Source organism: Falco peregrinus, chromosome W (assembly GCF_023634155.1).
Source record: "Falco peregrinus isolate bFalPer1 chromosome W, bFalPer1.pri, whole genome shotgun sequence".
Lineage (NCBI taxonomy): Eukaryota > Metazoa > Chordata > Aves > Falconiformes > Falconidae > Falco > Falco peregrinus.
The window spans coordinates 862,273-889,846 of record NC_073743.1 but is presented as its reverse complement, the minus strand read 5'-3'; the positions used below and the strand labels follow the sequence as shown (position 1 = coordinate 889,846).

The 27,574-nt window shown below is 48.8% G+C and overlaps 1 pseudogene; it reads left to right on the top strand.

Annotated features, from left to right (window-relative positions):
• Positions 1-26,764, top strand: LOC101920030 (vigilin-like; annotated as a pseudogene).
• Positions 26,765-27,574: the final 810 nt, after the last annotated feature.

Genomic DNA, 27,574 nt, shown 5'->3' with positions numbered 1-27,574 from the left:
AGAGCAGGACGTGAGGCCAACGTTGTCGTACTGGAACAAGTGCCCAATCTACAGAAGTCTGACACATCGTAGGAGAGTTCTTCATTCCTTGTGGTAAGACAACCCATTCATACCTTTTGGCTGGAGCGGCACGGTTTATTGATGGCAGAGTGAATGCAAATCTTTGCGTGTTGTCAGGATGTAAGGGAATCGTGAAGAAACAGTCTTTCAGGTTTATCACGACAATTTGCCAATTCTGAGGCATCATCGTAGGAGTTAGAAGACCAGGTTGCAATGCTCCCATTGCTAACATCTGTTCATTAACTTTCCGTAGATCATGTAAGAGTCGCCATTTCCCAGTCTTCTTCGGTATCACAAAATAGGAGTATTCCAAGGACTTGTAGAAGGTCAAATATGACCTACTTTCAGTTGTTCCTGCACCAATTCCTCAGCAATGCACAGCCATTCTTCTGTCATTGGCAACTGGTCTACCCAAATTGGCTTTTCCGTTAACCATGTGATCTTCAGTATGGGTGGCTGCCGATCAGTGGCAGTAGCGCAAAATGCTGATCAGTTGTCATAACTAGTCCCAATTGTGACAAAACGTCCCGTCCAATCAACCCAGATAATGTGGGTGGGAGTTGCATTACGTATGGCTGAATTACAATAGCCTGGCCGTCTTCAAACTGCAGTGTAATCAAGTCTTTACTCTGCTTCGGGGCTTTTGCACCTCCTACTCCTACCACTTGGGTGATAGGAGCTTGCAGTTCCCAATTCTGGGGCCATAGATGTTGATTAATGATGGTGACATCTGCCCCGGAGTCTAATAGAGGTTCCAGAGTAATTTGCTTACTGCCTTTCTTCAACTGAATCTTCTGATATGGTCTTTGATTAAAGCCTAATGTGAAACACACCTCAGGTCCGGTAAAGCCAAAATCGTCTTCTCCTCCCATCTTAGATGGCTGGCCTTGTTGTCTGAGTTGCTCATAGGATTGTCAATGCGCAACAAGGCTGATATAAGGAAGTATTTGAGCAATTTTACTTCCTTTTGGAATATTAACCAGTGGTTGTAATGCATAGGCCATAACTTGTGCATGTCCCATAAAATCTGCATCAATTAACCCAGGTAAAACAACTACTCCTTGCCTTCCTGTTGAAGATCTCCCTAATAAAAGTCCTCCAACTGGAGAATTCACGTTAGACAAAGGTCCTTTTACCTCAGTTGGAATTAAAGTCACTTCTTTATTATTCAAAGTTACATCTACTGTGGTTGTCACGTCCACCCCGAGGCTTCCCCGGGTGGGTGGGATGCGCTGGTATAAGAGACCACATTTCTCATCTGCTTTGGTAGGGCCTGTACTTGTGTCTTCGCGTGTAGACCCGACGCGCTGCGCTGCATGTTTCCTGACCTGTTATATCTACAAACAGCAGTAGCATGTGTATCTAAGTTACATTTGTGACACCAAACAGTCTTTGAACAAGTACGCCTCATGTCCAGATTCACCACATCGATAACAAATACCAAATCCTGATTTACCATTGTTCCCCCTTCGATGTCCACCTATATGATTTGTTAAGGCTGCTGCGATTATATGCCCTTGCTCCCTCAACGCAGCAGTAAAGGCAGCCTCTTGGTTATTTTGTTCAGCTCGAGTAGCTCTAATCAACATTTCATCTATGGGACTTCCTTGGGGTAGTGCTGCTAAGATCACCCTTGTTCTTGGGTTAGCCCCTTCAAAGGCGAGGGTGCAGAACAAATGTTCCTGCAGGTCCAAAGGTAAATCAGAATTGTCCTTAATGCTGCAGACAAACGGTCTACAAATTGTCCATAGGGCTCCGTTGTCCCCTGATGAACAGTGGTATAGGAAGCAGGTTTCTTCTTGTCTGGCACAGACAAAAGGGCTCAATGTGCTTAAGTCTGAGCAAGTTGATGCATTTGTATAGGATACTGCAATTGAACCTGCGTAGTAAAGTCCCTGCCCAGTTAACATATCTGCCTGTATACCATAAAGCGGATCTCCTATATCTGGATCTTGATGTCTATTTGCTTCCTCTACGGCTAGTCTCTTCCACTCCCTCTCAAACATTAAATATTGAGAAGGAGTCAATAACAGGGAAGCAAGTCCAGCACAATCAGCAGGTGAAAGAACGTCTGCTGTGAAAATAAACTGGATGATCTGTCGTGCAGCCTCTGAACGCGGGCCATGAGTAGTGACCGTTTGCTTTGCTTGTTGCAATATTTTCCAATCATGCAGCTCCCATTGTGCACCAAGGTTATTAACCAGTACTGGACAAGCTAACGAACTGGTCACCTGCCAATCACCCTCCAAAACAGCATCACGAATAACACCAGACCAACGCTGTAGAATTGGATCTTTTCTCGAGTTCAGCATCGGTGGGGTAGTTGGGCTAACTGGAGGAATTACAGGTATTGAAGCAGTAGGCAGGTTCATTTTAACTCGCTTTTCCAGGTTTCTTAATTTATCTATTACCTCCTGTAAGGATTTCTCTGTATTGTTATCACAAGGCTTCTCCCCGCCTTCCTCCTCAGACCCGTCCGATGATGTTTCAGGAAGAGGAGGGTATGTCATCGGACGGCGCTTTTGCCCCCCCTGATGTGACCTAGGAGCTGTCACCACCCTCCGTTTTGGTCTTGCTCCACCCACAGCTCCGATTGGTGCAGCAGGACGCGCTGCCCCGCCCTCCTGAAACGGCCTTGCTCCACCCACAGCTCCGATTGGTGCAGCAGGACGCGCTGCCCCGCCCTCCTGGGGGGGCTCGGCAGCCTCTTCCGGGTTCGGCTCAGTTACCGCAGGCTCCCGAGGAGGAACTCCCGGTCTGTGCGCTGTCTTATCTAAAAGCTCCGGCACCGTTGAACACGCAGGGGCGGACATACCCTTCATAGGACGAGTATGCCCAACTCCGAAAAGTGTAGCCAAGAGAGAAGGCTTAGGTGAATCACCCTTCTGCTCCACCGGCTTTTCTACACATCTCTCCCCAGCGCTTCTATGGCCTACTTTTATAAGCCGCTACTTTTTTTTCCACCTTCATAATTTCCAGAGTGTTAACTATCGACTGCCACATAGCTCCTAACACTTTAGCTTCTTTTCCTTCTTTGCCTCCCTCGATCGTAGTATCCCAGAGGCAATTTCCCACTTCTCTCCATTCCGCAATACTAAACAATAATGCGGGCTCGGGGATCTTATTCTTTTTTGTGCCCAGCGAACTAAGGTCTCCACTTCTGTCTCTTTAACGCCCTCCCCTCTCCCAAGGAGGATGCCAGTTAACAGTTTAATTGCCGCGTCTAATTCCATCGCGGTCTTCTCAGAGCTCCCCCCTCTCACAGAAAGGATATCAGCAGAGAGCCCCGCCGCACTTGTTGTGGTCTTCCGTAGTGCCCCCCCCCCCTCACAGAGAGGAAATCAGAGGGGAGCCCCGCTGCAATTTACTCTACGCGGTCTTCCTTAGTGCCTCCCCCCCTCTCATAGAGAGGAACTTAGCGGAAAGCCCTGCTGCGATTTACTCTACGCGGTCTTACCACCAGCGGGGGTGTGATCTGCAGCTCTACACCGAACTCTGGACTCCGCTTTTCACCTTCCAGGTTCCACCCGCCTCCGACCTCCAGCTCCCTAATCGGACAACTGCCCTTCGGGTCCGATGCACGGAGACTTCCGCATTTAAGCAAACAGCATTTAAGCTAAACCGCATTTAAGCGAATAAATGGTTCCCTGTTCGGGCGCCGGACGAAGAGGGTCCCCTGTGGAGCCTTGGCCAAGTCATGAAAATCACACCAATATGGCTACATGCCGTGCTCACTTTATTAAACAAACAGGTCATATTTATAACTTAAACCGACCCCTCACACAACTTTACACACAGGTGATTGGATAAAAGTCTCTAGGCCACGTGGGGGTCCGTGTTGCTGACTGGTGGGCATGCTGCAGGCGCCTGATCAGAGTGTGCCGCTGAGAGTGTGTTGATTCCGTGGTTCCCAGGGCTTGCTCTGCACCTGGCTTCTTGTTTGTGCATAGCTTGTTTTCCTTCTCCCACTGCTTGTTCCCAGGACAATTTAAAACTGCTCTGCAGCTTCAACTAACAGGCCTGGGTTGTCCAACCTGGACAATGGTAACATATGTCCTCGGTCCTTTAAAAATCCCTCAACAATTATCAGCTGGCCACCCCTGTAGACTTCACACTTCTTTCCTTCCTTAGTAGCACCGGTGTGAACAAGAGCCAGGGGAGCTCTTGGTGGCCTGCTAATTCCCATGATACAGAAAAGCGAGAAATCTGTCACCTCCCTGATAGTATCAGCCCAGCTCCCACTCCGCCAAGTGAGGAAACGGTAAGATTCGGGGTCGTGTACTGCAAGGGCTGCTGAGCCAGATGCAACAGAGGGATGCACAAAAGTAGAACAAGAAGGGAAGAGTGCCTAGGAGCAGGTGCCAGGGGAAGGTGGGAAGCTTTATGGACCATCCGTACCTTCTCCTCATAGATCTTCTTAACTCGAGCCACAGCCTGGGCTAGTTGCTCCTTTTCTCCGGTGAAGACTATCTCCGTCTTGTTGACACTGGGTGGAGGAATGTTGATGCGCGTCCCTGTGTCCTGTATGAGCTCCCTCACCAGCTTGTTGTAAGGGCCAGCAATGAAAGGGTGGTACACTTTCTCCACGTCCAGCCGCTCCACGGCATGCTTATCCTGGAAGAGCCCACAACAGACCTTGGTGGGAGCTGCCCTCTATATTACAGTCTCTGCCAGACACAGCTAAGTTCCCAGGGCTGTCCTGCTTGACACTCTGGCCCAAGCAACCTTCTCAGTTTGCGGCCTTGTAGATCTCCACCTCTTTCAGTCTACAAATACGGTTGCTGCTGCTGCTCCTTATTTGCGATATTCACCTCTGTGATCTCCTGCCTTATCTCAGCTGGCACCTAAGACACTTCAACTATCAAATGCTTGTATTGACTTCAGAGATGAACAAAACGCAGCACAAGTGTGGTGATGCAAGAAACACTATGTCTGCGTGGCTGGGTTCGGACAAAATGGCCTTTATTGTTTATACAAATTATTTATATATCTTAGACAGTGCAGGTGTTAGACCCTGATACGTTTTTGTGTCCTTCTTGCTTGCTATTTGCTGTTGCTGTAGGTGCCCGTATGCTGCGGTTCTAAGTTCCGGTTCTTCACATCCTGTTTACATACCTGACAATTTGTGGCTGTCTTAAAGGTACACGGCTAAGTCTTTGAAGTCAACTAACTTGTCTGCAGACCCGCTGCAGACCCCAACAATTCCCCCTTTTTGTTTTTTGAACAGCTAGTACCAGGTTTGTCATGTTCTGCAGGGCCCTTGCAAACATGACGGCAACCAAGGCAATAGCAAACAAACAATACTGCCAATTGAGTGAATGGATGCCAAAAAGGCTGACATTTTCTCAGGTTTTGTTAACATGTTGCTGCAATGGGTCGCCTAAAATCCATGCAGCACATACCATCAAAATCCTCACAGCCATGTCCTTGAGCCAACAGCAAAAAAACAATAGTTGCTCTGTTTTGTATATAGTGGTGGCAAATTTGACTCACATTCTTAAGTGCCTAACAAGCAAGGTGATTTAACTTTTTAATGCTTTCCCTGCTGTTACTTCGAATCAGAGAAGAAACGCTGCAATATGTTCCCATCAGTTCCATAAATCAACTACATCATTACCACGCGTTGATTTATGCAGGTGTCATGGTCCCATCATAGCCTTTCACTACATTAGCATCTACATAAAGATAACTATCGACATTCAAAGTGCAAACAATATTGATTTCTTTTGGGTTAACATTATACAGAGGTAATCAATTATCGAAAATATCAAGACTTTCAGTAAGATTCTTCATTCCCTGCATACATTCACTTTTTTGCAACAATGTCTGCAAGTCAGGAAGGGCACATCAAACAAGGATTGGTTCAGTAAGGAGGCCACACATTAGTTGTTGGGTTGACTGGCGGCAGCAGCGCTCCCACGGTCCGGCACGCTAAGCTCAGGCCGCACACAGCGAGCAGGTATCCATTGTGGACCTTCATCTGTAGAAACACAAGCATCACCTCTCCCCCAAGTTAACAATCCATGCGGTCCTGACCAATGCCCGGTACGAGGGTCTTTCATGCGTACTAAGACACCTTCCTGCTTTTGCTGCTTGTTACCAATTGACATAAAATGTCGCACAATGGGAGGAGGCACCTCATGGTCGGCAGAGATTTCCAGAAAGTTCAAAACATAACATGCTTTCTCTAATTGTGCTTCTGGGGTCATTCCCTTCATTCCCCCTTTTTCTTTTTCAAGCTGGCATTTAAGAGTACCATTCATGCGTTCAACAATGGCTTGGCCCGTAGGGGAATGGGGAATTCCAAATTTGTGGGAGATATCCCATTGGGAAAGGAACTGACTGACAGGCCTGGAACTATAGGCAGGTCCACGGTCTTTTTTGATTTCAAGAGGGACACCGAGCACAGAAAAAGCACATTGCCAGTGCTGAATGACGTCACGACTGGTCTCACCTGTGTGGGCAGTAGCAATCATTGCAGTAGAATAGGTATCTATTGTGACATGGACATATTTTTGTCTGCCAAATTCATTGCAATGAGTTACATCTGTTTGCCAAAGTTGTAAAGCTTGAAGGCCTCTAGGATTAACTCCATAATTTGGCACAGGAGTAACATTTTGACAGTCTGGACAGGCTGCAACAATACTGCGTGCAGCAGCCTGAGAGACACCCTTTTGGCCAAACTGGTGATACAAGGATCGCCAATTCTGATGATAGAATTGGTGGGCTAACACAGCTTGCTGATGGACATCAGGATCAGGCACTGACAGAGCCACAGAAACTAGAGCATCAACTCTAGCATTGCCTTCAATTATAAAACCAGGTAGGGAAGTATGGCTATTAACATGCATAACATAATATGGAGAATGGTGTTTCCAAATCTCTTCCCAAACTAAAGTCAAAATTGCAAAAAGCTTGGGGTTGTTGACATGGCCAAGGACAGTCATATCTAGCTTGGGAAGGAGGGCTGCTACATATGCCGAATCAGTAACAAGATTAAGGGGGCCTGGAAAATACTGAAATGCCAAAGCCGCAGCCCTTAATTCTATAACTTGCAGGGATCCTTCCTAATATACAATTTGGGAATGCCATTGCCCATTTTTTTTCCAAGCAATTGCAGCTTTTCCCATTTTTCCAGATCCATCTGTAAATACTGTGTCACCTTCAACTGGTTGTCTTTGACTTAGTTGCCGTGGCTGCAAAGTTAGATTTACAGTCATTTTCAGAAGTGGATGAGGTGGGTGATGGTACTGAATTTGCCCTTGAAAACAGGCAAGAGCCACTTGAAGGGCAGCAGAATTTAACAGCGCCCATTCAACATAGTATTGTTATACAGGGATAATTACAGTTGCTGGATCAGCTCCAGTCAACTCTAAATATCTTTTTCGGATTTTTATGATCAAATCGGCAACAAGTTCATACCATTCAACAGCAGTTTTTCTTAGGCTGCAAAGGCAAAAACAACCATCCAAGTACATGCAACGGATCTTCCCAGGCCTCGTTCCATTGGGCCAACATAGCATAAGGGGAAGATTGGTCCATTAAAATAAAACCACTTAAAGGAAGTGTGATATCTACACGCCACACATGTCGCGAAGAGATCAACTGTTCAACTTCATTCACAAGTGCTAAGGCTGCAGGCGTTAAATACTTTGGGGCTAAAAGATCTGTGTCTCCTTTTAAAAGTTGCAAAAGAGGTTGCATTTGTTCATTAGTAAGGCCTAAATAAGGCCGTAACCAATTTAGCATTCCTGCAAGTTTTTGGACATCATTCAAAGTCTTTATGTCCAGTTTCAATTTGATAGGTTGTGGAGACACAGTTCTTTTCAGCACATTCATGCCCAGATATTTCCAAGGCTCTTGTCTCTGAACTTTTTCAGGAGCTACAACCAATCCAAACTCTGCTAAGCTATGTCTGGCAGCTTTTCCAACTACGTCCAGCAGTTCTGTTGATGGTGCTGCCAGCAGAATGTCATCCATGTAATGATAAAAGTAAACATCCTTGTATTTGTCTCTCACAGAGCTCGGGGCTTGGGCCACAAACCATTGACAAATGGTTGGTGAGTTTCTCATGCCCTGAGGCAGCACGGTCCAGTGGTACCGTTTTGTGGGCTCAGAGTTATTTCTAGATGGTACTGTAAAAGCAAACTTTTCTTTGTCTTTTGGATCTAAAGGAATGGTAAAAAAACAGTCTTTCAGATCAATAACTAAAATGTCCCAGTCCATTGGTATCACGGTGGCAGACAGCAATCCTGGCTGTAAGGCCCCCATAGGGGCCATCACTGCGTTGACTTTATGCAGGTCATGCAATAATCGCCATTTACCAGACTTCTTTTTTATCACAAATACAGAAGTGTTCCATGGGCTATGTGATTCTTCAATGTGGCCTGCGTCTAACTGTTCTGTAACTAATTCATGCAGGGCATACAGCTTTTCTTGGGGCAGGGGCCACTGATCTACCCATACTGGCTTGTCAGTTAACCAAGTGAGACCAAAGGTAGGCTGTTTCACTCCCTGCAGTACAGTGGCCCCAGTTAAAAATCCGTGGTGATACGAACTCCCCATTGTCCTGAACAATCTCGACCCCACAAAGTAAACGGTGCGGTGGCAACGTATGGGCAGACGGTGGCAGTCTGTCCTTCTTGCGTTTTGATCTGTATAGGTTTTACAGAGAAGTAGCTATTAGTCACGCCCCCCAGACCTACAACTCCTGCTGCATTATTTACCAGAGGCCATTGAGGTGGCCAGTCTGTGCCCGATATGACAGTTACGTCTGCTCCGGTATCCAGAAGACCGCTCAATCTCACTTCTGCAGGAGTGCCTCCCGATAATGCCAAGGTGCAGGTCAGGTTGGGTTGTTGTGAAGATAGTTCTTGTGTCCAACACACGTGAGGTATTCCTGTGGAGCCGAATCCTTCATCACCCCGCCACCTAGGCTCTGTTCTGGGAACAAAACTCACAAAAGGCACAAGTTGAGCAAGGCGTGTATTTTTTGGAATTGTAACAGGAGGCACAGGTGTAGAAACTAAGGCACATATTTGACCTGTAAAGTCTGCATCAATAACACCGACATGTACTTGGATATTTTGTAAAGTAGTACTAGATCAACCTATTAGTAAGGCACTAAGGCCCTTACCTATTGGCCCCTGAGCATTCAAAGGGACCTGAAACACTCCATGGTTGGTTAGGGTTACTGATTCACTGGTGTATACATCCCTGCTGATCCCTGGGTCCTCCCTGATAATTGGTCACATAAGGCTGGCCGGTTGGTATAACAACCTGAGGTACTTGTGTCATCGCGCACCTCCTCGCACTCTTGTGAGCGTTTCCCTGGCATGGTAGAATAAATCCTTCTTTATCGTAACAAGAATGACACTGTTTTGCAAAATGCTCTTTCCTTCCACAGCGGAAACAAGGAATCATCGCCGAGGACAGTTTAGGTCGTGGCGCTTGTTGTTTTTTGGAGGGGCAGTCCTGTTTATGATGTCCTAACTTACCACAAGAATAACATTTCATTTGCATAGCAGCCAGTACTGTTAGTTTGTGTTCCACGGTGACCACCTTGGCACAGGCTAATATCATTGCTTCTAACTGGGTTCACCTGGTAATCCTTCTATTATTTTTTGACAATCAGCATTAGCATTATCTTTGGCTACTTGCCTTACTAGCATGTCATGCAGATGAGGGTCAAACACTTGAGAAGCAATAGCATGTTGCAAGTTTTCCACTAATGGCAAAAATGGTTCTTTTGGACCTTGCTTAATTGCTGTATAACGCTGTTTTGGCTCTGCTAATTGTGCAGTTTTCAATATGGCTTGCATGCCTACTTTTTTTACTTGATCTAATACTACGGTGGGCCACTGAGCCTGAGCTTGAGGATTGGCAATACTGCCCAAGACCCATCAACAGATCAGGCCCATGAGCAAACCGGGGATCATCTTGTGGAAGGTTCAAATTATGCAGTCCCTGCTGTTCTGCAGCTGTCCACCACGTGGCGTGGAAAACGGCTAGTTGCACAGGTCGGAACATAATCTGTGCCAGCCGAAAAATATCAAAAGGAGTCAAAGCATCCATGGTTAGCAAACGCAGCAATTGCATTGTACGTGGCAAATTCACCCCATACTGAGAAACAGTCTTTTGCAAATCCTGTACTACTTTCCAAGCAAATGGTGTGTGAACGTGAGGATTACCAGCAGCCCCATCTCCCAATACAATAGGATATGCGTGCAGTGCATCGGTGGAAGGCGTAGGAAGATCAAGGAGTGGCCCGCCTATCTGTTCTACTAAACCCCAGTTCCCGTCTTTTAATGCCCCATCTCTTACAGCCTGCCAAAATCGCCGAGGGCCGCGCGTCATTACTGTACCACTGGAAACCAGATTTTTACCACCTCCAGCTTTTTCATTGCCTGTGACTGATAACGTTGGCGTAGGTGATCCCGAATCCGGGTTTTCGGCATTTCCATCCTGCGCAGGCAGGGGCGGAGCCGAGGGGGTGGGCGAGAGGGGCTGCGCCAAGGGCGCGGGCGGGGGGCCGGAGCTGAGGGGGGAAGGCGTGTGGGCTGGCACAAATGTTGGGGGGAGTCAGGGGGGCTGGGATCAGTCCACCGAGGCTTCTGCTTGCCGTCCTAGTCCTCGGAATCGGTATCAAGTATAAGTCGATGCAGTTGGAGAGATTTAGGGGATTCGGGGCATTGGGGAGTGGCGCCTGGTAAGGGACACAGACTCTCCCCCTCCCCCACCCCCTCATCCTCTTGTCTGTATTCTGGAGGGGGATACAGGGGAGGTTTGAACGATGTACCTTTATTCGCATTGTGCTGACTTTTTAAGCCCCAACTTGAGTCTTGCGGACTTTGCAAGCCCCCACTCGCATTTTGCTGATTTTTCAAGCCCCCATTTGCGTCTTGAGGATTCTTGAAGCCCCCTACAACATGTCTAAGCAGCCCCCAGGTAAGCAAAACCCCCGACACTTTTTTGTCCCCTTTTTCCAGAGCTTCTGACAGTGTTGTTATAAATTGAGACCACAACGGATCATAATCCAATTAAAATTTTATTAATTATAGCAAGTAGAATATGAGCAAAACCAGCGCTGGACGACAGGGGAGTCTGCGCTCCGCCAACTGCCGTCCTGAGCAGTTCAAACAGTCCCTTTTTATACATCTTTACTCCCGTGTTCATGAGGTAGTGGAGGTACTCTGCGCATGCTTCAGTTGTTGTTAGGGGGTCGTTTTCTGCCTCCTGGTGGTCGTTGAGGCCGAAGTAAGAAGTCTTCCTCCTTTGTCCCATAGTTGACCCCTCACTCATATGTCCTTATATGGGGTTGTTTGTCCTGTTTCTGTCGGTTCCTGGACATCTGGCGGTTATCTTATCTTGCACAAGCGGTATCTGGTTTAGTTTGTGTAAGCGATTGCGGTTATCCTATCTTACACAAGCGGTGTCTGGTGGCTGTTTGCATAAGCGATTTCATATCTTTTGTTGCCTAACCTTTACATTGGGCTTAACATAAATCTTAATAAACAATACCCTAGTCCATAGTTTCTTACAGTGTTGATCCTAAATTGTCCCAGGTCCACACACTAAGAGCAGTCACAGGGGACACTTCCACTCCATGTGTTTTGGTCCACAATAACATATCTTTTAACCGGAGCCCATCTAAAGTAATTCCATGCTTCTCTAATACTAACTTCCACATTGATAGCACCATGGTATCTTTAGATAAGTTACTCCCCATGCTGTCCCTTGTGGCTCACCTTACCGGTGTCAAGTTCTCCTGGGATCTTGCAGCCGCTCACTGCTCTAGTCCACTTCACCAGGCTCCGCCTCCCCAGCAACCCGCTGGTCACAGTCTCAGGATCTGCTCCTGACACCCCTTACCGGGGTTAGATTGGCACAGTCTCAGAATCTCTTTTTGATACCCTTCTGGGATCATATAGGCACGTCGGGGTCACTAAAAGTGGTGACGCAAGTCGAGGCAGACTGAAAAGAAACACTATGTCTGCGTGGCTGGGTTCGGACAAAATGGCCTTTATTGTTTATACAAACTATTTATATATCTTAGACAGTGCAGGTGTCAGACCCTGATAGGTTTTTGTGTCCTTCTTCTTGCTCGCTATTTGCTGTTGCTGTAGGTGCCCGTATGCTGTGGTTCTAAGTTCCGGTTCTTCACACTCTGTTTACAGACCTGACAATCTGTGGCTGTCTTAAAGGTACACGGCTAAGTCTTTGAAGTCAGCTAACCTGTCTGCAGACCCGCTGCAGACCCCAACAGATGGTGGTGTTTTTTCTTTCTTGAAACCATCATTACTGGTCTAATATATCTCCTGCAGGTCAGGCAGTGTCACTTCTGGTGTGGTCTGACTCATTTCTGGTGAGTTGGTAGGTAGGTTTGGAGGACTTGTGGTCCCTCCATGGAGAATGACTGCTAGAGGACTAAGAGGCAGATCTGTGGAGGGGTGAAAGGACTGCTGGCCCATAAGGAATGACTGTCAGAGGATTAAGTGTACTTTGAATTTACGTGGGCTTCCAAATTCATGGTTATTTCTCCTGCCTTGAGGAAGAGCCATGGGAAGTCACCAGCCATGCAAAAGAACAAGAGGTTTCCCAAGCCTATGTGGCTTTCTGGTTTTGCTTTGGAGTAAGAAAGTCTTATCTCTACATGAGTACAACTAAAACGGTCAATTTTGCTCACCACAGAAATCAGGGAGCAGAATTTTTGTGCTGTGCCTCGCATGGCTGCCAGGGCATGGTGAGAAGCAGCAAGAGAATTCCTTCCTGGCACCTTCTCCAGGGGAGCCATGCTGCGCTTTCCCAAAATGTATTTTTTTGGCTCTGCATGAGCGCAAAAGGTTTTGGTCAATTTTTCACCACAGAAAGCAGGGAGCAGAACTTTTGTGCTGTGCGTCACATGTCTGCCAGGGCAGGTTGAGAAGCAGCAAGAGGATTTCTTCCTGGCACCTTCTCCAGGGGAATTTCCCAGTTCCCAAGAGACTCCTGGTGCCAGCTGCAAGGAGACTCCCAGCTAAAGAGTGGTCCTGTGTGATGTTGGGGTTGGAATTGGTGATGTCTCCTTTCCTTAGTCTTGTTAACGCTTTGCAATAACAATTTGGTGCTTTGCTCCTATTGCTCTTTTATCATATCACTCACAATAGCTACTACTGTTTCCTTTTATCATATTGCATGCTATTTTCTTTTATTATAATATACAAAACTACCTTTGATATATTTCATTATTTGATAGATTTGATAGATTTGATTATATTTGATGTGGAGTTCATCTTTGCTGGGTATCCAGTCAGTCAGCAAGACATCATTTGGTGTAGTTGGCAGTATACCCAGCAAAAATGTCTTTATTTAGGAAAAAAAAATGTTCCTCGACTTGCTATTGTCAGGTGGGAACCATTGCCTTATGGTGTTTGGGCCAGAGTGGTCTGGTGGTGCTGGGCAGTTGGGCCATGCCAGGGACAGAGGGATGGGGGCAGGGGAGGGGGCGGGGGAAGGGGTTTAGGGACGGATGGATGGGAGTCGATGAAGGATTTTAGGGATGGACCGGGGTGTGTGTGCGTGGGTATGTTGTGGGTATGGGGGTGTGTGTGTGGAGTGGTGTGTGCCCACCCTGCAGCTCCCATCGACTGGTTCCTCCTCACCAGCACCTGCTCAGCACCCCAGAGGGGCTTCCCGGAGAGCCGGGGAAGGGGCTGTCCTGCACCACCCCTCCAGACGGGGGCCACGCAGGCAGACCCCCGAGCCCCGCCGAGGGAGGGCAGCGCCGCTGGCTGCCCCCCTCCCACCGCGTCTCCTCACCTGCGCCCCGCGCCTCGCGCAGCCAGCGACCCCGACCGCCGCTCCCACATACGCGCATGTCTGGTGGGAAGAGGCGGGCCCCTCGGCCTCGTGCCCAGCATAGGCTTCGCTGCAGGCCTACGAGAGGTAAAGCCGGTCCCGGGGCACCATCTTGGTGAAGAAGAGAGAAGTGCGTGACCTGCCAACACAGGTGTGGCCCCGCCCCCATGTGCCCTTTGTCAGTCGGTTGCTATGGGAACGAGTCGGGCTATTCCCATAGCAACTGGCTGACAAAGGGCACACAGGGGAGGGACCACCCGTATGTTGGGAGGTCACACACATCTCTCTTCTTGACCCAGATGGCAGCAGGCCCCTCGGCCTCGTGCCCAGCACAGGCTTTGCTGTGGGCCTACTAGAGTTAAAGCCGGGCCACCTGGTGGACCGGCCGCGCGGGTCGGGTAGCGGGGGTTGGGGGTATAGCCTCAGCTATAGCGGGAGGAGGGCGCGGGCCTGCCTCTGCAGCCGAGCGGGTTGTGCTGCCTCCAACAAGATAGTGGCAGCAGAGAGACGGGCTCCGCAAGCGGGATGTCCAGCGAGCACCCGACTCTGCTCTATGGTCTCGGCCTTTCCCATTGGCGTGGTGTGGCCCACGTGCCGCCAGGGTGACCCTCCGCAGCGAGCGGGGGTGCGGGGGCTGCGCGGAGGGGCTCGGCCCACCGGCCTCCTGCACCCGCCCAACCTGCCGGCCTCCCCCGCCACTCCCCCACGCTGTGGCCGCCCCGCACTGCGCCGGTGACGGGGAGTGCTCCGGCGGCACCCAGGGCACGGACAAAAGCCCTGAGTCATGTCGCGCTTCCCCTTCCTGTGGTGTCTGCCTCGTGGGCCGGCGGGGGGAGGGCCGGGGCCGCCCCCGAGGGGACAGGGCTGTGGGGGGCGGTCACCCAGTCGCCTCCCCACCGCTCTTCAGCATGGTGGCAGGTCCCGCTCCGTGTCCCCAGGCCCGGCCCGCTGAGCGTGGCTTGGCGTGGCGGGGGGGGCCTAGAGCCGAGGCTCTACTACGGGCCACTCTGGAGAGGGGCTTCTGCCTCGCGTGTGGCCTCTCGCCCTCAGTGGGATGGGGGGGGGGGAATTCTGCCCCTTTACTCAATTGCGCTCTAGTCCCGTAGCGTGGCTTGATTGCAGCTTCAATAGCAGCCTGATCCAGCAATCGGGCAGGACAGACGAGGGCTGAGCGCCAGGCGCTGGTGATCCTTGGGCCCAGCCTGGCTATAGCTGAAGTGGCCTGGCCGTGAGAAACAGCACTTCCCATGCAGGCCTTCCCCAAGGAGCAGGGAAGCGTTCCGACTGGCACGGGTAATTCCTTCCGCTGACAGGGGAGAAGCAAGAGAGCGGCTTGTGCTGGGAATGTCAGGAATGGCAAGAGCAGTTTGCTCAGAACTGATGAGGTGAGCCAAGGTCCTTGAATTCACAGCTCTAGTTGAGAATTGGATTACAATTCATGACTCTGGGGCTGGGAAGTGGCAATTAGAAACACGCAGTCCCAAGGAGGTTGAAGGAGTCACTTCTTTCCCGATACTCTCGTCTAAGGACAGAGAACATTTTGCATACTGCTCGGTGCTATATTGCTTGATTGCTTTAGCGCGTGTTTTCTCTTTAGTGAGACGGGTGTAGCTTCTGCCCGATGATTTAGTCTCAGTTTTTCCTACTGTTGCTGCCCAAATGCTGCACAATAGTTCTGTTAGAAGACAATTTAACAGATGGTATAACAATTCCCCCCTCCCCCCAAATCAGACTGGAAGGTGGTGTTTCATGTATTGTTTCATAGGTGGATTGGATATCCCTTCCTCTGGTAGAGGAATATGAGGCAAGGCAGGAAAGGAAGCAGTAACAAAATGTGTAGCTGTGTGTCTGTTAAAGTTCTGTATCTCCAATCCTTTGCCTGTTCAGGTTTAAGCTGCTAGAGAAAAAGAATCCTCCTGTTTGTATGAGGATTTTCATGCAGCACGGCCCAAATCATAGACAGGGCCACCCACGTCCTCAAGCCACAAAAAAACCCCAACCTTTTCCTTCCAAAAAAGTCCACAGTAGTGTAGTTTTTCACAGATCAGAATGACAGGCAGAGGAAAAGCTCTCTGCTAGATGTGGAGGTAACAATATCTGGAGGCCTGTAAATGCAGTCTGGAAGAGGCAGTGTAACCACCTAGCCTGAGCTTTGCCATCGTGGCAAGATACTGTAAGCCTAGATCATTCTCAAAAGACAATTTTTCTGAGTGGCTTCTAAGAAGCAGTTCAAGATTGCTCTGTGTTTGTCTGATAGAAATTGTTCTGGTATTTCACTCCTAAGAGTGTGACACATACCCCTGTCTCCTCCTTTGTTGCAAGTTAAGTGATTTCTTGCTGTCACCTTTTCTTCCTCTCCCCTAATTCTGCCTGAAAAGGTGAAAAAATTTCGGCACTACTTCTTCTGTATTAAAGGCTATTATGTTCCCTGCTCTTTCATTGGTCTTGCTTAGCTAGACCGGGATGATCAGGGAAGAGATTTCCCCTTGGTCTGGAATTGGATCATAACGTTCTCATTCTGTTGTGTAGCGTAATGCTAACAATAGTAACTTTTTCTTTGGTAGGATAAGGGCAGTTGTTCTCGGTCAGGTAGCTAGTCTTTTTTTTCCAATGCACGTTAAGCTGCTTCTGAAGACGGTACGGCCTATTAGAAGAGAGATCTGTAACCCTGGATTTTACAGCTGTTATCATAGTGGAGAGCCATCCCAGATAAGCCCCCCTGTGCGGTTTACACCTTGTCAAAGAAAATCAGGATGTGTTATTGGTTACGGTATTTCAGCTGATACTGCCTTTCCCAAAACGTACTCTTCCCTTTGCATATAGAAGCATGTTAAGCTGATACAAGTGCACTTAGGATTGTGCTGCTGCGGGGATTCAGATCATTCACCCAGGCCGCTACCAGTCAGGTGGTTAGAGCAGCAGCAGCTGCACTGAGACCAGTCTAACATGTTCAAACTGAATGCGAGCGTATGGTTGAAAAGGTTCATTCACCATGGCTGGGAGGGTATCTGACAATTTGATCTGTGGGTTTCTGCAAAATACCAGCTTCATGTGAAAGCATTGTTTCTCTTAAAAAAAAAAAAAAAGAAAAAAAAAAGTACTCGATGATGGTTCAAATTTGTTTTGTGTTCAAGAATTCTACAGAAGGAAATCCTCAGGCCTATACTGTGCAGAGCTTATAAAATGAACCTTACAGCAAAAGAGCAAGACTGGCAAGTGTCCTCATGGCTGTTTTGAAGCTGACAAGCAGTAAAGGCAGGATCTGGAAACTGCCTTTGCACTTCCCTTGCGGCCAGAAAGAGAGAAGTTGCAGATCAGTTGGTCTCATCCTTAGCAGGAGTGGGCACCCAGGCATGGCCTGAGAAGACACTGTAACAAGAAATACAAGCCTTTTAGCCCCTGTGGATCAAGCACAAGAGCAGCCTTCTTTCTGCAGCATTACCCTTAGGGAAATGCTGTGACAACCTTGACAAAGACATGCACTGCTGCAGAAAGTCCAGGGCTTTTCTGAAGTGGGCCGGGAAAGGCATGTTCACCCAGCATGTAAGGAGTCTCACTTGTCCAAGAGCATGTCACTGAGAGGCCCAGAGCCTGTAAAACTTGCAACATGGGTCTGTGCAAGAAGTAGGGAGGTGTTCTTTGTATTAAAATATGAAAACAGATAAAGAGACAGGAAAGTAAAACCCAGCTGCAGGATTAGGCCTCTGTTCCTAATGATCCTAACCTTGAAAGAAGAAACTGTAGCGTAGTGGGCTTTGCAGGTAGTTTTTTGTTTGGCTGATTGTTTTTCTGGGGGTTTGGTCTAGAAGCAGTTCCAGCAGAGTCTGCTACCAGGAGGCTGTGGTATTTACTGTGGGCTGTGAGACTGTATGTGGAGCGGAAGGGAAGGTCACGCTCGGTAGAGCCTGTTGTGGGAGGGATTGCAGAGGAGCTGGAGACACCAGGAGCTGCTCTCTGGGCCCCAGGTGCTCATGCTCGGTTGGTAATCAAGGTGTAAGTTTTTCAGGAAGAGGCAGCATCCTGGGCCCTTTTTTGTTTTCTCTCCAGGGTTCCACAAGAGTCTTGCACTGCCTATGTGTACCTTGGGAGACTGGTTTTAAAATTGCACGCCATTAATACTTGATAGATTAATGAGAGTATGCTTTAACAACTTGGGGTGTCCCCCTTTCCAAGAGCCTTCTTAGGTTGCACATCCTCTGCCTTCTTAACGAGGAGCTCTGGTTTTGATGCCCACTGTGCTATGAGGAAAAATCCCCCCTGAGTTTCTGTGTGGTTCAGCAAGAGAACAGGGCAGCAGACTGGCACTGTAGGTGCTTTTCAAGAGGCCGGCTGGAAAAGTGCTCAGTTAAACACATCATTTGCCTTCCTGGAGTGACTTGTGAGCATCTTGAATGGTGCTGGTAATAGTGTTGCCTCCTCTGTCTCTTCCAGTGGCATACCCGGATTGTGTGTGTGTGTGGGAAGTCGATGATGAGCTCGGTGGCAGTTTTGACCCAGGAGAGCTTTGCCGAACACCGCAGTGGCTTGACGCAGCAGCAGGTGAAAGGTGAGAAGACACAGCTGAGTTCCTGTGATGTGCCTCTAAATAGAGACTGCGCAGGCAAGGTTCCTTGCTGTTAGCCAAGCTCGCTCCATGCCTCCGGCTCCCCCTAAGTGGCCAGGCATGGCGTTCGCCATTCCTAGGCTGGCGGCCTGCCAGACTCTGGCTTTCCACCAACAGGAGCACATCGGTGGTGCTGCACAGTGCAGGGCCAGGAGGAGGCAAGCCTCAGATCTTCACAGAGCTCTGGCTAGCAACGCTGTCAGCCGTGGGGCAGGGCATGTGCAAGCATGGGTCATTGGGCTGCAAGAGAGCCTCGTGGGATCAGTGTGCTGGATTGTCACTTCCTCCTTTGCTCAGCCAGGTGCTGGGGAAAGTCAGTATAACCGTATTGACTGACTCACTGGTGGGTCTCGGCACCCATTGTCCAGCTGCGAGCTGGCCCGCTTGGCACAGCCCAGTGCACAGCTGAGTCGAACATAAACTACAGACTTTCCCTGGACTCTGCCCCAACTAGAGTGCTTCTGCTTCTCTCTGCCTTCTTCCTGGGCATGTGTCTGTCTTGTCCCCTTCTGACCTACAGCCTTGCTGTGTTCCTTTGATTTCTTTCTGCTTGGCCTGTTGTCCCCTGATGAAGCTCCTCTCAGCAAAGTTGGCGATAATGTGCTTGTTTGCTGCCACCATTCACTGGCACATTTGCTTCCTGCATCCATAGTGCCAGCTCAGACAAGGCTGGTTGTTCGTGGCACCCACTGCAGTCTGTGCTGTGCTGAGCTCAGCTGTGCTCCAGACTCGGCTGCTCCACAAGCATAACTGTAGCAGGATGAATAGTAGTGCACAAGTCCTTTGTTGTCCCTTGTTGATGCCTCAATAGAGTTGCACTGCCTATGAATAGGGGCTTTTCTGTGGGGAGAGCATCTCATTTGCCTTGTTTGCTTCACCCCAGTAACAGCTTTAAACTCTGAAGAAAAGGATCCTCCAACCTACGAGGAAGCCTTCCCTCTGCTCCCTGAGAAAGCCCCATGTTTGGAAGCTGCCCGGGAACCTGCTGGGCCCTGGAGCAAAATCTGACCAATAAAGGCTTCTGTCATCACTCAGGTTGGTGGGAGTGGGTGTCTTATCTCCCTCCTTTTCATCCCTCCAAAAAGTAGGTGAAGTGAAGCTTTCCCTGGAGTATGAAATCCCTTAGTGTGTCAGAGTAACTGCCTCTTTGCTGTACTTTGCCCTGGGGCACAAGGAAGACTGCAGCTGAGTGCTAGGACGGCTCTGGAGGCGGAGGGATGTGTTGAAAAACTGTCCAGCAAAAGCTCTGCATCCCTGTTGCACAGATAACTGGAACAGGCCTGAAGGGAGGATTGCAGAATTCAAGGAGTGAGTGCTAATCCATTAAAGTAAGGCACTCAGTTTGGGACAGACTACCTGCTGTGGTGCCCTCGTACTGCAGCTAGTGTCTCCACTGGAAAGGCTGATGGGTCGCCTAAATCTGGGAACTTAGTACGCCAGTGAAGTCCTCCTGTATGGCAGTAAGAGAGGGAGACACTGACAATCAAAAGCACACTGACACCTTGCTGTGCCCTGCTTTTGTCTGTCCCGTGGCTGAGCAGGTGTTCCATGTGCCACTGGAGGAGAGGAAATACAAGGACATGAATCAGTTTGGAGAAGGCGAGCAGGCCAAGATCTGCCTTGACATCACGCAGAAGACAGGAGCTCACCTGGAGCTGTCTCTCGCAAAGGACCAGGGCCTTTCGATCGTGGTCTCTGGCAAGCCGGAAGCAGTCACGAAGGCTCGGAAGCAGATTGTCGCTCGACTGCAGACTCAGGTGAGGGCATCTAACTGTTTCTGCCTTCATCTTTGCTCTTCCCCAAGAATGGCAAATGCTTTGAGACCCTTGGGCACATGTAAGCCAAAGAGGTATGTTGTTACATGACTAATTCAGCTTTGCCATATATTTTCAAAGCACCCAACTGGCAATTTGGAATGGAAATGAGGCTTAAAATAGGGTTCCAAGGTAATTACAGGCTGTGGTGTTGCATGAAGCATGGAGTCTGCAATCTCTGGAACACTTGAATTGCAACCAGTGACTTTGTGCTGAGGTGCTGGTGCTGGAGGGGGTGCAGGAGCCTCACACACAAAGCTAGTAGTGTGTGAGAATGGGACTGTGCTTTTCCTGAAGTCCTTCAGAGGAGAATGTGGAAGGCTGGGAGAAGGAAAAGTAGAGAAAAGGAAGTCCTGCCAAAAGCCAAAAGCTTCGGGTCAGGGTTCTGCCTTGTGTAACTCAAGGCACACTGGTAAGGAGCCACAACCCTCTTGTTTCGGTTGCTTCAGTCCTCTAGGTTTTGATCTCTTACCTTAAGGTTCTTGAGCTCATAGTCAAGGTGGTAGCTCTTGTTAGGATGTATCGCAGCCAGGTGTTGCAGTGTGTTTTAAAGTATAATGCCAAAGGTAGGTAATGCGATGTTAATACCATGTCTGCTTAGTGCTGTTCAGCCCCTGTGTCATACCCTGCCAGAGGAAAGAGAAAGGAACAAAACCCTACATCCACAATGTGCATCTGAAAAAACAGTTCAGGTCGTACCGCCACAGATCCGTGAGCCACTGTTCTCAAATATACCTCCTACTGCCCCAGCCCCAGGTCTGGAAAGTGTGTCTGTATTCCAGCTTCTCTTAGGCTTGGCTAGCTCCAGTACAGGAAGACAGAGCTGAAAAGTCACACCGAGTGATCTTTTTTTCATCTTTTATTTTTCCATTATAGCTTGAATTTTCATTGTCTGATTGCTGTTAGTGGTTACATAATCACAGGGATCAAGAGCACAATAGCAGTCATCAGCTACCAGACCTGTAAAAACTCAGTGAGAAGGGAAGAAGTCAGGAAGCCCTTTTATAGACCAGCCCTTTAATGGTAGATTGAGAGAAGCTCACAGAAGGACCCCTTTTCCATGTGGGGCCTTCTAGAAGCAGTCCCAGGAGCAGCATGTGCTACACTTGAAGACACCTTAGCACTTAAGTAGCGGTAAGCATCTGCTAGCTGCCTGCCTCCTGCAGTAGGTTTCTGGTGTTGAATTTCTCTTTCCTAGGAGTCATACTGTATGTCTTGTTCTCTGTAGCCTTGGCAGCAGATGTCAGAGTTCAGATAACTCCAGCTGGAGACAGTTGTTGTCTGGTGTACTAATGCAGTGTCTTACACTGGAGGAGAGGCACCTCCTCGTCTGTGTCTGAAGGCCTTTGCTAATTCAGAGTACTGCTCCTGCGCAAACAGAAGGGTTTTGAGGGAAAGGTGGGGTTTATACTCCTGGCATAGAGGCACTGTAGATCAACTGGTACAGTGTCAGCCCTCAGACAGAGTGTTCTGGGAAGGCGTTGTGTGTCTACCTTGCTTTCCCTGGCTCTGTTCCTGTGGATCTGCCAGTGCAGGCAAGGCTTTTCACAGATGCTTGGTTCTTGCGTTGCAGGCTTCAGCGACAGTTGCCATCCCCAAGGAGCACCACCGTTTTGTCATTGGAAAGAAGGGTGAGAAGCTGCAGGACCCGAAGCTCAAAACTGAAACCAAAATGCAGGTCCCCCGCCCAGATGACCCCAGCAACCAGATCAAGATCAGCGGCACTAAAGAAGGGATTGAGAAGGCCTGACACGAGATCCTGCTTATCTCTGCTGAGCAGGTACCTCAGTACTGTGATCTCTCTCATGGCATTAGCTGGTCAGCTATTTTGCTTCCCCATGGTATAGTCGAAGTTTGTAGCCACCATGGCTACAGTCAGTGGCTAATGTTAGCCTGAATGGAGACGTATACTGTGCCACTGGCTGTGTGAGCACCGCTGCCAGGTCCTGCAACTTCTTGTGCTGCGTTTTGTCCATCTCTGAAGTCAAAACAAGCATTTGATAGTTGAAGTGTCTTAGGTGCCAGCTGAGATAAGGCAGGAGATCACAGAGGTGAATATCGCAAATAAGGAGCAGCAGCAGCAACCGTATTTGTAGACTGAAAGAGGTGGAGATCTACAAGGCCGCAAACTGAGAAGGTTGCTTGGGCCAGAGTGTCAAGCAGGACAGCCCTGGGAACTTAGCTGTGTCTGGCAGAGACTGTAATATAGAGGGCAGCTCCCACCAAGGTCTGTTGTGGGCTCTTCCAGGATAAGCATGCCGTGGAGCGGCTGGACGTGGAGAAAGTGTACCACCCTTTCATTGCTGGCCCTTACAACAAGCTGGTGAGGGAGCTCATACAGGACACAGGGACGCGCATCAACATTCCTCCACCCAGTGTCAACAAGACGGAGATAGTCTTCACCGGAGAAAAGGAGCAACTAGCCCAGGCTGTGGCTCGAGTTAAGAAGATCTATGAGGAGAAGGTACGGATGGTCCATAAAGCTTCCCACCTTCCCCTGGCACCTGCTCCTAGGCACTCTTCCCTTCTTGTTCTACTTTTGTGCATCCCTCTGTTGCATCTGGCTCAGCAGCCCTTGCAGTACACGACCCCGAATCTTACCGTTTCCTCACTTGGCGGAGTGGGAGCTGGGCTGATACTATCAGGGAGGTGACAGATTTCTCGCTTTTCTGTATCGTGGGAATTAGCAGGCCACCAAGAGCTCCCCTGGCTCTTGTTCACACCGGTGCTACTAAGGAAGGAAAGAAGTGTGAAGTCTACAGGGGTGGCCAGCTGACAGTATCAAAGTTGCTACATAAGTAGAAGTTGCTGAAGAGTGAATGTCACTCCAGTTTATTTCCCACAGCCAACGTTGCTGTGAATATCCTTGTTTTGGGTTGTTGGGCTGTTTTTCCTCGTGGTTAGGTCTGTATTTGTACCAGTCTGGATTTCAACAGAGATAATCAGCTTATAGCCTGCACAGTGTTGCATCACAGCACTGCCTGGGAGACGGCTGGGAGTTGAACCCTGTTGTCCAACGGGGGGACGGGGATGACAACAAAGACATGCCTGTGTGTGTTTGTGGTCTCTAACATGCCGTGTCCCAGGGAGCTTGACACAGCATGCTAGTTTTGTACTTGCCCTGTGAATTTTTGAGCAGGGTGAATTTCTGTAGGCAGGGGTCCAAGGGGTGCTAGGGTACTGCCGAGCCACTGTGCTCAGCTTGGCTTTGCTCTTTGCTGGGTGCAGAGTTTGACTGCATCTTGTGCCTCTTCCTGTCGCTCTTGTCCTTCCCTGACCCCTTGTGATTGATGCCTCAGTGTCTCTGCCCCTACAGAAGAAGACGACTACTACCATTGCAGTGGAGGTGAAGAAGTCCCAGCACAAGTATGTCATCGGCCCCAAGGGGAATTCCCTGCAGATCTTGGAGAAGACTGGAGTCTCTGTTGAGATCCCACCCACTGACAGTAGCTCGGAGACGGTGATACTGCGAGGCGAGCCTGAAAAACTTGGGCAAGCATTGACTGAAGTCTATGCAAAGGTACTGACAAGATGGGCTAGGCCTCCTTTGAAGGTCCCATGAAGATACATTTGTGAGCACTGACAGGTGTAGCGGGGGTGGTCTCTCTTGGGCCATTAGAGGTGCAGCTTAGAAGTCAATACCGGAGGTGCAGCATGGGAATTGGAACTGAATTGTTGTGAAGGCCTCTTCCAGTTTGTCCATCAAACAGCTTCTCTGTTTTTCTGTCTCTCAGGCCAACAGTTTTACCGTCTCCTCGGTCTCTGCCCCCTCTTGGCTTCATCGTTTCATTATTGGAAAGAAAGGACAGAACCTGGCCAAAATAACTCAGCAGATGCCAAAGGTATGGATGAGCTGGTTAGCTTAGTACCCCCGGCGTAGAAAAAGGTTTAGTCCAGATCACTCGTCACAGAAGAGAGAGGTGTCTTCTAGCGTGGGTAAACCCAGGGGGAAATGACACAGATCTTTGCTGTTCAAGGGAACCCTCTCTTTCACTGCTGCAAACACTGCTCCTCCTATGTTATTGTCATGGTTGAGCCCTTCCAAGGAAGCTTTATGTGGTGCTGTTTTGAGAACTGATGTAGTAGGATACCTGGAAATGGCGAGTGCAGCAAGGCTTCTCCCTGGTGAGTTAGACGGTATCTAGATAAAGGCTAGATGAGTAACTTCTCCAAAGCCCTTGCAGAAACCGGGACAGCACCAGAGCCTTGGGCTCTAGGCACTGCCATATGGCCGAAATCGTTAAGTTACTGACTCGTAAAATTGTGGGGATTTTGTTTGGGCTTTTGGGAAGGAGCGCATCTCTTAGTGGCAGGGATCGATGGTGTAGGCCTGACCAAGAGCATTGGCCTGGCTTGGATCTTGGTAAATACTTAAGAGATTCATTGTCTTTCACCTCAAGGTTCACATCAAATTCACTGGAGGAGAGGATAACATCACTTTGGAAGGACCTACAGAAGATGTGCATGTGGCTCAGGAACAGATTGAAGCCATGGTCAAGGATCTGGTGAGCTGGAGTTACTAGTTCCAGTAAGAAACTGGGGGAAGAAGGGGCAACAGAGCAGAGGTGATGAGGTGTTTATCACATCCATATGATGTCTTGACATGCTTAATCGAACTTGCAGAAGACAAATTGTGTGGCAGGTGGATGACACCCCTTGGTTATGAAACTCATCCATAGCATTCTTGAAGTCAGCATTAAAATTTTTGGTGCAGAGAAGGAAGGATTCTCTTTGTTATAGCTGGAGAGGCATATAAGTAAGTCTTTTCAGTGTTTCATGAGCACAATGCTCTCTTCTCAAACCAGAGGAATGCTTGTGCTCTGCTTAATAGCAGGAGAAGTGCTTGTAGCTGACCGCTGGTGAGTCAGTGCCAATACTGGCAGTAGGCAGTTACTTAGGGCACAAGGCAGAAGCAGTGGCCTACCCTACCTGGCCCTATACAATTCTTTTTAGATCAACCGGATGGATTACGCAGAAATCAACGTTGACCACCAATTCCACCGACACCTCCTTGGCAAGAATGGAGCTAACAGTAAGTGGAGTGCCTTTCTAGTCCTTCCCATACTCAGACTCTCCGTGTTTAGTAGATCGTATCAGGGGCTCTGTAGCTAACCCAGTGTGCTGTCTCCATCACATTTCCTCTGCTTTTCTGGAGTGGTGGTGGTACAAGGAGAGAAATGGGCCATGAGGCCTTGCAATGGCTTTAATGTGTGAAAGTACCTTGGGAGCCTGAACAGTAGTGGAATTACTTTGTTGTGTCCTGGAGGAAATTTGTTGATTATTATTTTTTTTTAAGCATTGCTCTGTGTGAATGACATTTTAGCAGCCAGTTGTGGGTGGTGGAAATCTGCTTGGTGAGCTTCTCCCTGTAGAGGAATGAAGGCAGTGGGTTGATTAGCATTGATAACATGCAGCTGTGGCCTTGCCTCAGAGGCAGTGGGTTGATTGACATGGATGATGTGCAGGTGTAGCTGGTTCTGCTAAGTGGTTAAATAGCCCTGTGGATGATAGGGTCTGGGTCTACAGTGTTGATGGTAGAATCTGACCAATGTTAAAGCCTTGTTGCAGTTGCTAGTTTGATTGTGCTGCAGCATCTTCCTCAACAAAGAATTTGGGGTAGAAATGAATGATTATCTTCTGCTCTAAATGTGATACTGTTTGGGGAAGAAACATGCCTCGCTCTGACAAGGGAACAATTGGCTCTGTAGGTGCCACTGTATTTACTTGTACAGGTTCTTGTGTGGCACAGGTCTGCTCTCCCTGAACTCCAGGGTGAAGAGGCAATTTCCCCTGTCTCAACCCCACCCCACTGAGCTCTTCTCAGAGGCAGGTTTACTTCTTAAACAGCCTCTAAGCAGTGATAATCAAGGTGCCTTGCTTCTAAGTCTTTGCCTAGCAGGCTGTGTCACCACAGTCCTTACCCTGATGTTAACAGCATTAAGGACCTCTATGAGGTGTTTATGTGTGTTCCCCTGGACAATGAGAAGAGCAGCCTGATCAGAATTGAAGGAGACCCACAGGGGGGTCCCACAGGCCAAGAAAGAGCTGCTGGAACTCTCTTCCTGTATGGTGAGTGAGTAGGATGTGATGTTTGGGAGACTGCAGGGTTTGGGCTCTTGTGTTCCCTTGTAACTTTCTGGTGCAAGTGTGTGCCCCTTGCCCACCGAGCACTTGGAGCTCATGACAAGTGCAAGTTCCTCTTCACAAATGTCTTCCTCTGTTCCCTTGGGTACCCCTTCTCTGTCAACCTAGAGTGAATTTTGTCTAGAGAAAAGAGGGACAGTGCTGGCAAGTAAGCTGTCAGGCAGCAAGTCTGTAATTAAAAGTATGTGACTCTCTGGTTGAACACTCAGTGTGAGCTCTGTTCTCATCAGGAAAATGAATGCACTGAGGACCTAATAATTGAGCAGAAATTCCGCTGGACTATCATTGGGCAGAAGGGTGAAATTCCTCATCTCCTAAAAAGCCTTACCTCTGGGAATCCAGAGGGGTTATTTCCTACATGGTTAGTAGGCCTATCGTCACTGAAGTCATAACTTTAGTGGCTCTGTAGCGCAAGTGTTTGAGAAAATAGTTCTTTTAGCCAGAGGCCACTAACATGGTTACCCTTTTCTGAATGGGAAAAGGGGATGTGTAGGATCCCCTCAACCTTTGCATGTGTCTGACAGAAGGGCTCTTGCATTTGCTTGACTTGACTATAAGTGGCCACCTCCTGCAGGTTATCATCGACTTCCCAGACCCTGCACACAAGAGTGACATTGTCCAACTCAGAGGTCCCAAAAATGAGGTGAAGTGCACAGAGTACATGCAAAAGATGGTGGCAGACCTGGTAAGGAGGTCTTCTGCCTGCTGTTCCCTCCTACGTGCCTGGATAACCCTGGGGCAAAGCAGAGCTCTGTTGGCTTGGGCAGAGCTAAAACACCTCAAGAGGAGGGAGCTGTTGACTCTGTTTTGGCTGAATGGAGGCAGGGGGTAGTACCTGTTATGTGAAGGCTATAGGGGAACGTACTTGCCTTTGTTTATTCTTACAAGTCTCTCATATAGAGAACTTCCTTGGGTCTAAGCCTATTGTCAAAAGCTTGTTTATCAGAGTTCCTGAGGTTGGGCCTCACTTGCCACGACAGTGTAATCTTCAGTTCTCCCTTCCTTTCTCCCTTAGGTTGAAAACAGCTTTTCTATTTCTGTCCCCATCTGCAAACAGTTCCAGAAGAACATCATAGGGAAAGGAGGTGCCAACATCAAGAAGGTGAGATATCTTTCT